The sequence below is a fragment of the Vulpes vulpes genome, chromosome 15, assembly GCF_048418805.1.
Source record: "Vulpes vulpes isolate BD-2025 chromosome 15, VulVul3, whole genome shotgun sequence".
NCBI classification, from domain to species: domain Eukaryota; kingdom Metazoa; phylum Chordata; class Mammalia; order Carnivora; family Canidae; genus Vulpes; species Vulpes vulpes.
This window is the reverse complement of record NC_132794.1, coordinates 35,847,174-35,863,591: the sequence shown is the minus strand read 5'-3', so window position 1 is coordinate 35,863,591 and position 16,418 is coordinate 35,847,174.

The window sequence follows — 16,418 nt, the reverse complement described above, 5'->3', positions numbered from 1 at the left end:
TTGCCCAGCTATTGGAGAAAATTCATTCATTATAAAAATATTTATTGATTGGGCTCTATGTGTAGGTTTTACAGTCAATGCTTGGGAGACGACGAACAATGTTTTCTCCTTCCTCAATGCTGTTAATAACATATTGGGAAAACTGACAAGCATGCAGGAAAGTGTAATTTAAAGTGATAATTGGATTAATCTCTAAAGAGGAAAAAGCATGAGGAAAGCTTAGTGCAGAGGAAATGTTTTATTTAATCCTACAGAACAGATTAACAAGGAAAGTGTATGGGATGGGCTGAGGAAAAAGAGACATTCCAGAAGTCAGCACTGGTTTATGTAAAGGAATAGAAGCAAAGAAAGTGTAAACTTTTCAAGAAAGTTATGGCTGAAAAAAAAAGTGTAAAAAGGGCAAGATGAAGCTGGAACATATGAAAATAGATCCTAAAAGGCCTTTTACATTCTGATAAGGAGTTTGGGCTTTATTCTGAGGGAAACCAGAAGTCATAAATTAGGATAAATGGTGTCTTCATATTTGGTTAAAACCATTTTCCTGTAGTGTGAATAGATACTATTAATAAAGATAAGCACAACTAGGGACTATTTTTTAAGTTTTTATTTAAATCCCAGTGGGTTAACATACAGCATAATATTTGTTTCAGGTGTAGATTGTAGTGACCCAACACTTACACACAGCACCAGGTGCTTAACACAACAGCCTTCTTAATCCCCATCATCCATCTAAACCATCCCCTTACGACCTTCATTCTGGCAAACATCAGTTTGTTCTCTACAGCTAAGAGTCTGTTTCTTGGTTTGCCTCTCTTTCTTTTTTTCCCTTTGCTCATTTGATTTGTTTCTTAAATTCCACATAATTGAAATTATATGGTATTTGTCTTTCTCTACTATTATAATCCAGAAAAGAGAAGATGGTGGTTTGGACCAAGGTAATGGGATTCAAAATATAGATTTACCAACAAATTTTAGATACTGTCATTTGCTTGGTTGTTAAAGAAAGATAAGCCTAAACTGTAACTAGGTTTGGGGCAACCATATGAAGCTGTGCCACTAATTGAATACATGACACTTGGCAAAGAACAAGGAGTAAAACATAGTAACTTTAATTTGAATGTGCTGTTTGAGAAGAATAAAACACAAGAGGGTGGTGATTGCCAGAAGTGAGGTGGGTGTGGGGAATGGTTGAAACAGATAAAAGGGATTAAGAAGTACAAGTTGCCAGTTATAAAATAATAAGTTATGGGGATGAAAAGTACAGCATAAGGAGTATAGTCAATAATATTGTAATAACTTTGGTGACAGATGGTGATTACATTTACCATGGTAAGCATTGAGTAATGTATAGAATTGTTCTAATCATTAGGTTGTACACCTGAAACTAATATAAAAATGTGTGCTAATTATATTTCAATAAAATATAGATAAGAGTAAAAACAAAGAAATAAAGCATAAGAAGGAAATACAAGGAAATATAATTTATAGGATTGGAGCTATATGATAACAGAATTTTATGATACTCAGTGAAAAATGGAATGAAGGAGGACAGTGAAAGAAACGAGGTTTTTATGTTATGGATCAAGAAAACATAAGTAGTGATGGGATAGTAGGCTACAGATGTGAAGATTGTTAATGAGGTTCCAATGATACAATTTTGTAAGGGCTGAATATGAGGAGCAGATAAGGTTCATTTTCAGGTTTTAACCTTGGGAGAATAAAAAGATGTTGGAGACTAAGGAAATGACTTGGATGAAGAGAAATCTTGGGGGAGAAGATGAGTCCTTTTGGCCCGCATCAGTTTTAGATAGCCATGAGGTAATAAGCAGTATCCAACTGTAAATATCAAGGAGATCCCTGGGCTGGAGATTTATTGTGTTTAGTTGCTGGATCTTGAGAAAGAATGAAGTTAATCAAGGAGCATGCATAGGTCAGTGTCAGAAAACCACCTATTTCTGATAGGATCAATGTTTGAGTCATCAATCATCCTGCTAGTTACTGGTCAGGAAAAGGAGAGAACTAGTAGCACTGTGCCATAGAAACCGAAAGGGCAGAGATCATTTCTTGAAGTAAGCCAAGTAAGCCAAATGCAGATGAAATATCTAGAAATATAAAGACAAAAAAAATGATCATTGCATTAAACAAATTGAAGGCTATTGGTGACTGGCAAAGCAGTTGCATTGGAGTGATAAGAAAAGAGTTTATATTGAAGTTTAATAATATGACTGTGAAAGGAAAGAAGAAGAATGAAGAGAGCAGAAACAGATGGGGAGAAGGAAGGGGAGAGAGATATAGTTAGATTCTAAATGATAGGAATGACTGAACAAATCTATATTACAAAACAAAACAAAAAATAGTATGTGAAAGGGGTTACTTCAGCATATTTGAGGTTCTATAGTGAAAAGATTTGATATTCTTTCTACACAAACTGTGTATTAGAATTTATTTTAACAAAGCAAATACTCAAATAGGAATTAAGCCACTTTAAGTAATATAGTTAATACTCTTTAAATGATGCAATCATCTAATAAAACTACTCCTTATATAGATGCTTACTGAATCTTTTATATCAAAATATTTTTTCTTCAAAAATATCAGGATGAGATTTTACTTTGATTTTCTTTTTTTTTTCTTTCTTTTTTTTTTTTTTTTTATGATAGTCACAGAGAGAGAGAGAGGGGCAGAGACAGGCTCCATGCACCGGGAGCCTGACGTGGGATTCGATCCCGGGTCTCCAGGATCGCGCCCTGGGCCAAAGGCAGGCGCCAAACCGCTGCGCCACCCAGGGATCCCCAAGATTTTACTTTGAGAAGCATATATCCCAAACTAAGAGTTGACATACTGTATAGATTATAAAAATTTCATCGTTATCTTTAAATAAGAAGTATGTGAATGCTCAAAAATATAAATGATGATTTTTATTTAGAAGTAAATTGTACTTGAAAGTATTAATTAAATACTAATTAAATATCTCTTCTCTCAAGAAATGAATACACGATTTATATTTTAAATTTAATTTGTTATGACATTATTATTCATCCATGCATTTTTATTTTAAAGAACCATTAAAAACCGCTTTTTCAAATGCTATATTGCAGTACTGAAACAAATTATAAGATAAAATCTTCCTTTGAAATTGGAAAGTGAATGACTATAACTATATATTACTCTTGAAATTCAGAAAATCAAAATATGACTTTAAAATTTTAAACTCTATATGAAAAGAAAGAAAATAAAGTCAATAAGTTTGCATCTTCTAGGTATATAACCTTGGGAAATTCATTACTATTTCTGTGTCTCAGTGTCCTTATCTGTAAAATAAAGATAAAAATACACAGAAGTCATGTAGTTATTTTGAGAAATAACCTTCACTCCCTCCCTCTACCTCTTATGTCTCTCTTCCTCAAAAATTCCCTGGACAATGGTAAATTGTATAGAAGTATCAACTATAATATATTGTAACTTAAATTGATATTAAGCACATTTCCATTATTTTATCTGTATCATGTTCAGTTTTAGTCATTCAGTTTTAGTCAATTAAATTTGCCTTTCAGTTTAAATGTGCTTCCTCCCCATTTTATGCAATTATAATCCCTTCATATGACATTCAATATGAATTCAAGAGGAAAATAAAATCTATGTGGAGTCAATCTATCTTAAATAAAATAGGCATTTGATTTTTCTCATGTATATTTTTTGTTATTAAATAATTTTGAATGCTTTTCGTTGTGCTAACCAAGCAAGAATTAAAATTAAATGTGGAAGGGATGCCTGAGTGGCTCAGTGGTTGAGCATCTGCCTTTGGCTCAGGGTGTGATCCCAGGATCCGGGATTGAGTCCCACATCAGTCTCCCTGCAAGGAGCCTGCTTTTCCCTCTGCCTATGTCTCTGCGTCTCTCATGAATAAATAAATAAATCTTTAAGAAAATGTGGAAAAAATTGTGTGCTAAAAATTTGTTTTGGAGTAATTAATGTTATGAGGAAATTCTGTAATTTGAGGCTGTTAAAGGGAAAAGAAACTTAAATGAGATTTAAATTTCAGTTTCAATTTTTAATTTGACTTAAATGGAATTTAAATTAGAATATCAGCTTATTGTATTTTAAAATTGACTCTAATCTTTGTGTAGTCAAAGTAGTAAAGTTACTGCTATATCAATTAACAGTATTTTAGTTTTTTATTAACTTTCTTATATTTAATAACTGGGAACTCAAAAAATTGCATGTATAGAAATTAAATTCTGAAATGTAAGTCTTGAAATACCAAGTAAGTGTACACATACACAACTTTATCTGTCAAAGTTAGGTACTATCATCATTTCCATTGCATAGATTAAAAAATTGAAACTTCAAATGGATAATAATTCTTCCATGGTCATGTCACTGATATGTGGCAGGATTATACCAAGCACAAACTAAGGATAATAATTCTGCTTATTTTAATACCATGATCATGACATACTTCTAAAATGGATCTGTCTTCTTTACTTCTCAGTCACTATGTATTTTTTATATGACATGCTCCACACCTAAAATGTGTTCTCATCTTAATTCCTAACTGAAACTCTTGTAAAATCAGATACTTAATATGAAAACCTGTGATGTGGCAGGACTTTATAAAGTATATGACTAAGTGAGAAGAAACATGACACCTGTTTCCACTTCTTAAGAAAGGTAAGTGCTGACATTTGGGACCAAGTGAGAATCGCTTAGTAAATGTGAAAATTGTTCAATGTTGCTAGGAGAAGCTGTAAAAGGCAGACATCAGTGCTGACTTTTGGTAAGAATTAAGCTATGGACTTCTGGCAATTGATGTTTTCAAAGCTGTTTATATTTTCCATTGTTCATTTCAGTGGCTTGGAAAAATATGAAAAGTATTTTGTTTCTTCAAAGAAAGTACCTAAATCATAAGCAAACACATATACATACATATATGAATGAAAGGTAAAAATAAAGAGATGTAAAGAATATGAAAAACACATAGCAAATGATATTATTATTATTAATATTCTGTCTGCAATATTAATACCAGACAGAAAAAAACACACAGTTTTGTACATAATTATAAAAGGAACAATTTAACAAGGAAATTTAATAAACTGTCAAATGAGAGTTTGATGAAACATGAAGTAAAAAATCAGTACATTTATGTGTACTCATTGAATTACATAATTTCACTTACATAAATACAAACTAAAAGTGCAACTGACACAAAGAGGTTTAGAAAGAGACTCAACTGGCATATATTACTCACTCAGTTCAACTAACAGAGGTAGTCGTGAGCAGATTTGAAGAAAATAGCCTGCTACCCGCACTCAGGATGGTTTTAGATGTTTTATAATTTTAATGGAAAACACTATTAATCAAGAAAAACAATTTTGCATGTTGATTAACACAGATTTTGCTTTTTGTAAATAGAAATATCAAATATATATATTTATATATTGCTGAATTAAATATGTGGGGCAGAATAGCATTGTGTTCATATAACCTGTTTTTCATTCTTCCTAAATGCATAGTTACAGTACATTTTCCAGTATTTATTTCACGTTGGTTTAGCTACATATCCAGATATAATGTGGTTAGAAGTGATGTATACCACTTTAGTTCAGCCTATAAAAACTGGTCTGCTGTTTACACATTAGGATGTAGGGAACTCTCAAAAATAGTCACACATTTACTGTAGTACCATGAATGGATGGATAGATAGATTATAGATGATACAGAGAGAGAGAGCACGCCCTGGTGTGTGTTTGTGTGTGTGTGTGTGCACGTGTGTTGTGTGTGCATATCACAGGAGGGTTACAGATGTGAAGCTGCATTTATTTAAGTGCAGGTGCCTTCCTTGTGAATATTCACTAATCTTTCTTTATTCATGACTGGATATAACCCAGTGTTCTTGAATTCTAAGGTTCTGCCAAGATATTGGAAGAGAAACACTGATCTTTGTGGAGCTGGATAAGAATAGGACATTAGCAGAAGAAAGATCAGAAACAGGAACAAAATTAGGAACTTCCCACCTTCTAGCATTTAAACCTCTGAGATTCCTAGGCCTCATCACAGGTTACATCATAACATGTGGGTTTGCTTTGACAGAAAGCATTCTAAAGATATAACCTGGTCACTGGAATAAATAGAGCTTTGCACAGACAAATGAAAAGGGGGAGGGGTAGTCAGCAATGATACTAAGACATGCCAGGCAGAACACTTAGAACGGTTAATTCTTGGTGAGATATAAAAAAACAAAAACAAAAAACTTGCAAAAAGAAGATCAGAGTTTAATGTGTAAAGACATTTTAAAACTTAATTACAAGGAGGATTCCTGGCTGTGTGAGTCAATAGAGTATGTGACTCTTGATCTCAGAGTTATGAGTTCAAGCCCCACTTGGGTAAGGGGGTTACTTTAACAAATAAACAAACAAACTTAATTACAAGAAAATATTTCCTAGAAAATGAATTTCAATTTACTAATTCAAATAAATGAGCTATGAAATGATAATTATTGTTTAGTATTAAATTATCAGCCTGAACTAAGGAAAAAAAAAAAACAGTCATGCACAAATAAGTAAAGCAGAATCTAAAAAAAGACACAATCAATATGAATGGAGAGGAAAGATAATGAAAAAAATAAAAATGAAAGGAAAACAGAACTTGGAGAACTTACTTGATGATAACACAAGTTTCAAAGAGAAAATAAATAGGCGATAGAGAATATACAATAAAAAAACATAATAACATCATCTATAGCCATCTATAGATTTTGGAATAGTTCACCATGGTCTAGATAGGATATATTAAAAAAGAAAGAAAAAGAAAGAAAAAGAAAAAGGAAAGAAAGAAAGAAAGAAAGAAAGAAAGAAAGAAAGAAGAAATTGAATGTTTCCTGACCTAAAAAACATATTGTGTTAAGGAATACTTGGCATCTTGACTTTTCATTTACAACACAATACAGGGAAAGCAGTACAATAATATTGAAAAACTACAGACACTAACATCCTAAATATAACCAAGCTATATAAGGAAAGATATTACCTAATATGCAAGAATTGAGAGTAAATCATGCACTCCTTATGGCATTCAAGGAAAATACTCCAAACAAAAATCAAATGAGTAATCTATGATATTTCAGTACAGAAAGAGATTAATAATGGAGGGTAGTGTTAACCAATGAGCTTTGCTATATATTTCCATGTAAAAAGAAAATGGTTGGCTACTGGCATTCTTATAAGAGAATAGACCTATTGCAAGGAAAACCTTGCTACCCAACAGTAACAGAAATATTAAACCTCATAAACGTAGGCTTTGGAGACAGAAAGGTAAGGGGAATCCTCTAAGGGAATTTAGAGGGTTAAAATACTTTCTAAAGACCTTGCTCAATTGGCATCAAAGATGAAGAGTGTATATAGAGAACACTTTGGTGGTGATGAATTAAGGAGAATTAATTTGGTATGTCATTTTTTAATGTCATTTTTAAAATATGGATAAGAACAAATATATATTCAATTAAACAGGAATACAGTTACTAAGAGAAATGAAATGTGGAGTCAGAATTAAACAGAACAAAAAACACAATACTTAAGTCCTTACAAAATAAAAGTAAAGAAAAGAAAGTTTCAAAGAGAAGGTAAAAATAAAAGGCAAAAAGAGGAAGACGGTGCAGTAGGAGGATCCTCAGCTCACCTCATTCCACAGATACAACTAGATAACATACATGTCAATGTAAATAACTCAGAAAATGACCCAGGCTGGGCAGAACAGACTCTCCAAAGCTAAATGTAGAGAGAAGGCCACATTGAAGAAGGCGCAGGGGCAAACTCTCTTAAGGACAGAGAAATGCTGTAGATGCAGAGTGAGGAGAGTAACATATTCCTACTAGGGAGCCCCATTTGAGAAGACAAATCCCCTAACATTTGGCTTTGAGAACTAAAGGAGCTGCATTTCAGGAGTTCTTTTTTTTTTTTAAGATTTTATTTATTTATTCATGAGAGACACAGAGAGACAGAGAGACGGGGGGGGGGGGGGCAGAGACACAGGCAGAGGGAGAGGGAGAAAGCAGGCTGTATGCAGCAAGCCTGACATGGGACTCAATCCTGCATCTCCAGGATCACACTTTAGGCCAAAGGCGGAGCTAAACCGCTGAGCCACCCAGGCTACCCTGCATCTCAGGAGTTCTTAAGATTGGTGGACTTAACACATGGAACTTGAAAAATTTGCACGCTTGGCTCTGGGAGAACTGGGAGGGCTAGAGAAAATGGAGTCTTGCCCTTAAGGGGACAGCACAACACACAGCCCTGCAGAGATATAAAAAGAAACAGCAATTTGGTGGTGGTGGGGGGGACTTGTTTACTAATCTGAGTGTGTGCTGAATAGGGCAGGGATCAGTTGGGAGACTACTCCAGGAACAAAGGAGCTGGCATTCCCCATTTCCTTCTCCTGCCCTCCCGCGGGCTAGATACACAGACACCTAGTGTGGTGCCAACAGTCTACCTAACTTGATAACAGCACACACACACACCCTATTATCCTATGAACATGCTCCCTCCAGCCTTACCTCCACTCCAAGTCTCCTCCTATATCAGCCTCCTGAATACCTTGGATCCTGCACCCATTTGCTTCTGTGGATCCACACCCACCAACCTTGTCTGCCTGGGTCCTGATAGCTATGAATGTCCTCACATGGCAGACCAGTTCAAATTTTACTAGCACAGCCTTCCCTGGCCGCATGTATTCCTGCCATCCTGCCTTCTCTAATATGTTCTTGACCTGAGCCCACCTGAAACTTGACTACAAGCCCAGCTGTGTGCAAGCAGTTCCAACAGGGGCTGCTAGTCTTACTCCAAAGTGACACCTACCCCAGAGGAAGGAGATAACCACATATACCAGTACAACTGTGGTACTGGCAGTGGGCTAGGGGACCCAGATCAGACCCTGATCTGACTGCAGACCCTGACTGCCAATGAAAGCTTCTTGGAGACAACAGAGAAAGTACCCTGCAGCTCAGGGCTACTGCATCTCTGACAAACACCTAATATAATTTAACTCAAGACCAAGGCTGCCCCAGACTAACTCACTAACACAGGGACTAAACAATGCCCATAATAGGCAAAGAGAGCCATTGCAGATAATTGGACTAATGGTAAAAGTGAGTGACTCAGCCACAATAGCAGGGCACATGTAATGCACACAGGAGACACTTCTGAAATGTCAGTTTTTTTTTTTTAATTTAATTTTTGAGAGAGAGAAAGAGAGTGACCATGAGCTTGAGCAGGTGTGGGGGGGGGCAGAGGGAGAGAGATACAATCTTAAGCAGGCTACATCCAGCATGGAGCCTGATGTGGGGCTTGATCTCACCACCCTGAGATCATGACCTGAGCTGAAACAAATAGTCAGCTGCTTAACTGACTGAGCCACCCAGGCACCCCTGAAATGTCAAGTTTTGTTTAACAGGGGACATTGCATTGCAGGCACTACAGGACCTCTTCTTCATATGGTCACTGTTTTTAAGAGTAAGAGACATAGGAGACTTTACTAAAATATAGAAACAGGGGCAAAGAGTTAGACAAAATGAGGAGACAGAGGAATATATCCCAAATAAAAGAACAGGACAAAGTCATAGCAAGAGATCTAAATGAAACAGAGATAAGTAATATGCCTGGTAGATAATTTAAAGTGATAGTCATAAAGATACTAGCTGGACTTGAGAAAAGAGTGATGGGTCTCGGTAAGTCCCTTAACAAAGAAAAAAAATTAAAAAAATAATTAGAGATGAAGAACACAATAACTGAAATAAAAACACACTAGATGGAATAAATAGTATACTAAAGGAAGCAGAAAAACAGATCATGACCTGAGGGACAGAGTAATGGAAAACAACCAAGCTGAACAGGAATGAGAAATAATAATTTAAAAAGATGAAAATAGACTTAGGGAAAGCAGCAACCATTAGGCATAATAACATTTGCATTATAGTAGAAGAGAGGGAAAAGGAGATTAATCACTTATGAAACCTGTAGGGAAGCTAAAGCATAACAGAACTAAAATAAATTATTAATATAAAAATCAGCCAAAGGGGTGGTGGGGCATCTGGGTGGCTCAGTTGGCTTAAGTATCTGCCTTAGACTCAGGTCATGATCCCAGGATCCAGGGATCAAGCCCAGTGCTTGGGTCCTTGCTGATCAGGGAGTCTGCTTCTCTCTCTCAAATTAATTAATTAATTAATTAATCTTTAATAACATATCAGTCAAGGGTTTCACAAAATTAAAAGATGTAAAATATGACATCATATGCCTAAAATGTGGGAAGGGGAAGAATAAGGAATGGGTTCAAATTTAAGCAACCATCAACTTAATATAGACTTCTATATGCAGAAGATGTTAGATACAAACGTAATGATAACCACAAATCAAAAACCTCTAATAGATATGCAAAAACAGAGAAAGGATCAAAGTATATCACTAAATAAAGGCAACAAATTTTAAGAAAAGAAATCAGAGAAGAACAGAGAAGTATGAAAGCCACCATAAAACAAGTAACAAAATAGCAATAAGTACATGACTTTCCATAATGACTTTGAATGTAAGTAGACTAAATGCTCCAATCAAAAAATATATGGGATGGAATGGGCAAGAAAGCAAGACCCATCTATCTGCTGCCTATAAGAGATTTCATTTCTGATCTAAAGACACATGCAGATTGAAAGTGAAAGGATGGAATAGGATCATGCAAATGGGAATGAATAGAGCCAGGGTGTCAATATTTACACTGGACAAAATAGACTTTAAAACAAGGATTATAATAAGAGACAAATATAATACTATATAATTATAAAGAGAACAATCCAACTTGAAGATACAGCAATTGTAAATATTTATATACCCAATTTGGGAGCACCCAAATACATAAATCAGCTAGTAACAAACATAAAGAAAGTAAACAATACTTTTTAGTACTACAATAGTAGGGGATTTTAACTCCCCACTTATGTCAGTGGACAGATAATCCAAACAGAAAATCAACAAGGAGACAATGGCTTGGAATGACACATTGGACCAGATTAATGTAACAGATATATTTAGAACTTTTCATCCCAAAACAGAACACACAATCTTTTAAAGTGTGCATGGAACATTCTCCAGAATAGATTACATATTAGGACACAAAACAAATATCAACAAATTCATAAATATTGAAGTCAAACCCTGCATCTATTCTGACCACAACACTACAAAACTAAAAATCAAGCACAAGAAAAAAACTGGAAAGAAAACAATGCATGGATGTTAAATAATATGCTGACTATGAATGGGTCAAAGATTTCAAAAGTAAAATCAACTAATCCATGGAGACAAGTGAAAATGAAAACACAATGGTCCAAAATCTTTGGGATGCAGCCAAAACTCTCCAAAGAGGGAAGTTCATAGGAATAAAAATCTCAAATAAGCAACCTTATACCTAAAGGAGCTAAAAAAAAAAAAAAAGGACAAACAAACCCCAAAACCAATAGGAGTAAAGAAATAATAAATATTAAAGCAGAAATAATGATATAGAAACTAAAATAAAACAAAACAAAAAGAAACAACAACAACAACAAAAAAATAGAACAGATCAATGATACCAGGAGCTGCTTCTTTGGGAAAAAAATCAATGCAATTGACAAATTGCAATTGACAGCAAGACCCATCAAAGAGAGAGAGAGACAAAGAGAAAGAGAGAGAGGACTCAGATAAACAAAATCAGAAGTGAAAGAGGAGAAATAATAACCAATATCACAAAAATACAAGGGATTATAAGACATTATAAAAAATTATGTGTCAACAAACTGTACAGCTTAGAAGAAATAGATACATTTCTAGAACCATAAACTACCAAAACTGAATGAGTAAGAGATAGAAAATGTGAACAAGTTAATTACCAGCAATGAAATTAAATCAATAATTAGAAAACTCCCAACAAAGTAAATTCTGGTACAAGATGAGTTTACAGGCAAATTCTACTGAACACTTATAGAGGACATAATAGCTATTCTTCTCAAACTATTCCAAAATATAGAAAAGAAAGGACAGCTTCCAAATTCATTCTATGAAGCCAGCATTACCCTGTTCCCAAAACCAGATAAGGACATGAATAAAAAGAGAACTATAACCAATATCTCTGATGAGCATAGATGCAAAAATACTCATCAGAATATTAGCAAACCAAATCCATTAATACATTTAAAAAATCATTCACCACAATCAAAAGGGATTTATTTCTAGGGTGCAAGTGTGGTTCAGTATACACAAGTTAACCAATGTAATAACTCAAAGCAACTAGAGAAAGGGTAAAACCATATGACCAATTCAATAGGGGCAAAGAAAACATATAACAAAGTTTAATATCGATTCATAATAAAAACCCTCAACAAAGTAGTTTCAGGGGGAATATACGTCAACATAATAAAGGCCATAAGTGGAAAATCCACAGCTAATATCATACTCATGTTGAAAAACAGAGAGCTTTTGCCCTAAGATCAGGAAAAATGACAAGAATGTCCACTCTCACCGCTTTTTTTATTATTTTTTTTAATTTTTATTTATTTATGATAGTCACAGAGAGAGAGAGAGAGGCAGAGACACAGGCAGAGGGAGAAGCAGGCTCCATGCACCGGGAGCCCGACGTGGGATTCGATCCCGGGTCTCCAGGATCGGGCCCCGGGCCAAAGGCAGGCGCCAAACCGCTGCGCCACCCAGGGATCCCTCACCGCTTTTACTTAACATAGTACTGGAAGTCCTAGCCATACCAATCAAACAAGAAAAATAATTAAAAGGCTTCCAAATTGACAAGGAAGAAGTAAAGGTTTTGCTATTTGCAAGTGACATAATACTCTATATAGAAAGTCCTAAACACCACCAAAAAACTAAGAGAACTGATAAATGAATTCAATAAGATTGTAAGATACAAAATCAAATATATGGAAACACTGCATTTCTATACATTAATAATTGAGTAGCAAAAAGAGAAATTAGGAAAACAATTTTATGTACAATTGCAGCAAAAATAATGAAATCCCTAGGAATTATCTTAACCAAGAAGGTGAAAGATCTGTACTCTGAAAGCTATAAAACATTGATGAAAGGAACTGAAAATGATGCAAAGAAATGGAAAGATATTCCATGTTCATAGGTTGAAAAAACAAATTTTATTAAGGTGTACATACTGCTCACAGCAACCTACAGATTTAATGCAATCCCTATCAAAACACTAACAGCATTTTTTTGGAGAACTAGAAAAATTTTAACATAACTGCAAAAGACCCCAAGTAGCCAAAGCAATCTTTAAAATGAAGAAAAAAAAAACTAGAAATATCACAATATCAGATTTAAAGATATACAAAGCTGTAGTATTCAAAGCATTATGACACTGGCACAGAAATGGGCACATAGATGATCGATGCAACAGGACAGAGAGCTCAGAAATAAACCCACAGTTATACGGTCAATTAGTTTTTGACAAAGAAGGCAAGAGTATACAATGGGAAGAAGACACTCTCTTCAACAAATGGTGCTGGGGAAACTGGACAGTCACATGCAGAAAAATGACACTCGACCATTTTATTACACTATACACAAAAGTATATTTAAAATACATTAAACACCTAAATGTGAGACCTGAGACCATAAAAATTCTGGAAAAATCACAGGCAGAAATTTTTCTGACATCAGCCATAGTAACATTTTTCTAGATAGAACTCCTGAGGCAAGGGAACAAAAGCAAAAATAAACAGTTGGGAATACATCAAAATTAAAAGCTTCTGCACAGCAAAGGAAATAATCAACACAACTATAATATAACCTATTGAATGGGAGAAGTAATTTGCAAATGACCAACGAAGGTTTAGTATCCAAAATATATAAAGAACTTATACATCTGAACACTAAAAAAACCCCAAATAATCCAAATAAGAAATGAGGCAGAAGACATGAACAGACATTTCTCCAAAGAAATGATGGGCAGATAGGCAATGGACACATGAAAAGATACTCAACATCACACATCAGGGAAATACAAATCAAAACTACAATCCAATATCACCTCACACCTGTCCAAACGGCTAAAATTAACAACACAAGAAATAACAAGCATTGGTGAGAATGTGGAGAATGGAGAACCCTCTTGCACTGTTGATGGGAATGCAAACTAGTGCAGCAACTCTGGAAAACAGTATGGAAGCTCCTCAAAAAATGAAAAACAGAACTGCCATATGATCTATAATCATATAACTTGAAATTTATCACAAAGATACAAAAACACTAATTCAAAGGGACATATAAATCATTTTTGTGTATTTAAGCATTATTTACAATAGCCAAACTATGGAAGCAACCCAAGTGTCCATCAACTGATGAGTGGATAAAGAAGAGATAGATTAGATTTGATAGATAGATTGATAGGTGATAGATAACCATGATAGATGATAGATGATGATACATGTTAGATAGCTAGATGATAGATAGATAGATAGATAGATAGATGATAGATAGATAGATAATAGAGTATTATTCAGACATAAAAAAGAATGAAGTCTTGCCACTTGCAACATGGATGGATCTAGGGAGTTCACTCATGTGGAATTTAGGAAAAGAAAGAAACGAACAATAATAACAAAAAGAACAAAGCAGAAAGCAGAATAAACTCATGAGAAAAAACTCTAGAGAACAAACTCATGGTTACCAGAAGGGAGTTTGGTCAGAAAATGGGTCAAACAGGTAGAGAGGATTAAAAGTAAACTTATCTTGATAAGCACTGAGTAATGTATAAAATTGTTAAATCACTATATTTTACATCTGAAACCAATATAACACTTTATATAAACTATGAGCAAAAAGATACCAGCAAATATTAATGACAACATAATAATATCAAAGTATAATTGCCATGTTCATAGCAAATAATGTGATATTTAATGTTAAAGGCATTAAATGGATTGATGAGGAAAAATATATTATGGCCAAATTTGCAAAACATACAGTATGCTAAACCATGCTTAACCGACGGAAAAAATTCCAATTAAAATGACAAAGTGATACTATTTTCATTTATCAGGCTGACTCATATTTAGTTTTCAAAGATTGATAATAGTGTCCTTATGTTATATGGGGAAATGCATATTCTCTTATAGCTTGAAGGACTGAACTGATGGCAAATTTGTTGCAACAGAATTGCATAGCGTACAAAGTATTGACTCAGAAATTTTACTCTTATATTCATTCTATTGAATATTTTCTATTAATACCATTCTCGTGCTTGGACACAGGCTTGGATACATCTACACACACTAGTGTTTTAATAATTCTAATCTCTCTGTAGAATAATCTTCTAAAGATGGATAATACACAGACAGCTTATATAATTAGATATAGTGGGAAGAGATTAATAAAGAATCTGGTAAGCTCAATATGAAGATACAATATTTTTTCCCTGAGAATCTGTATGGCATTGTCAATATGATTTTTTGAAAAAAAAATCTGATATTTAGTAATTTGAGGGGCAAAAACGGTTAATAGAATGTGAAGCAACAAATAAGCATTCTGATATATTTAAGTGTATTAATAAGATCCATATTCACAAAGGAATGTATAGCATATGGAAAGGATTTTTATCCTCAATTAGCCTGATAACAGAAACAGTATATTTTAAAGTTCAATTTAAAGCGTATGTGTACAATGTTTGTCCCTCTTGGATTGACTTACTTCACTCAGCATAATACCCTCCAGTTGTATGTTCTCACTCATTTGGGGAATATAAATAATAGTGAAAGGGAATATAGGGGAAGGGAGAAGACATGTGTGGGAAATATCAGAAAGGGAGACAGAACATAAAGACTCCTAACTCTGGGAAATGAACTAGGGGTGGTGGAAGGGGAGGTGGGCAGGGGGTGGGGGTGAGTGGGTGAGAGGCACTGAGGGGGGCACTTGACGGGATGAGCACTGGGTGTTATTCTGTATGTTGGCAAATTGAACACCAATAAAAAATAAATTTATTATTAAAAAATAAATAAATAAATAAATAAATAAATAAATAAATAAATAAAGCGTGTGTGTATCCAGGAAGCCTGGATGGCTCAGTGGTTGAACATCTGCTTCTGGCTCAGGGCGTGGCCCCAGTCCCGGGATCAGTCCCATATCAGGGGACTGTGAGGAGCCTGCTTCTCCCTTGGCCTGTGTCTCTGCCTCTCTCTCTGTCTCTCATAAATAAATAAATAAATGAATAAATAAATAAATAAATTTATTTATTAAATCTTTTTTAAAGATTTAATAATCTTTTTAATCTTTTTAAAATAAATTTATTTATTTATTAAATCTTTTTTAAAAGATTATTTAAATCTTTTTTAAAGATTTAATAATCTACCAAAAAAAAAGATTTAATAATCTTTTTAATCTTTT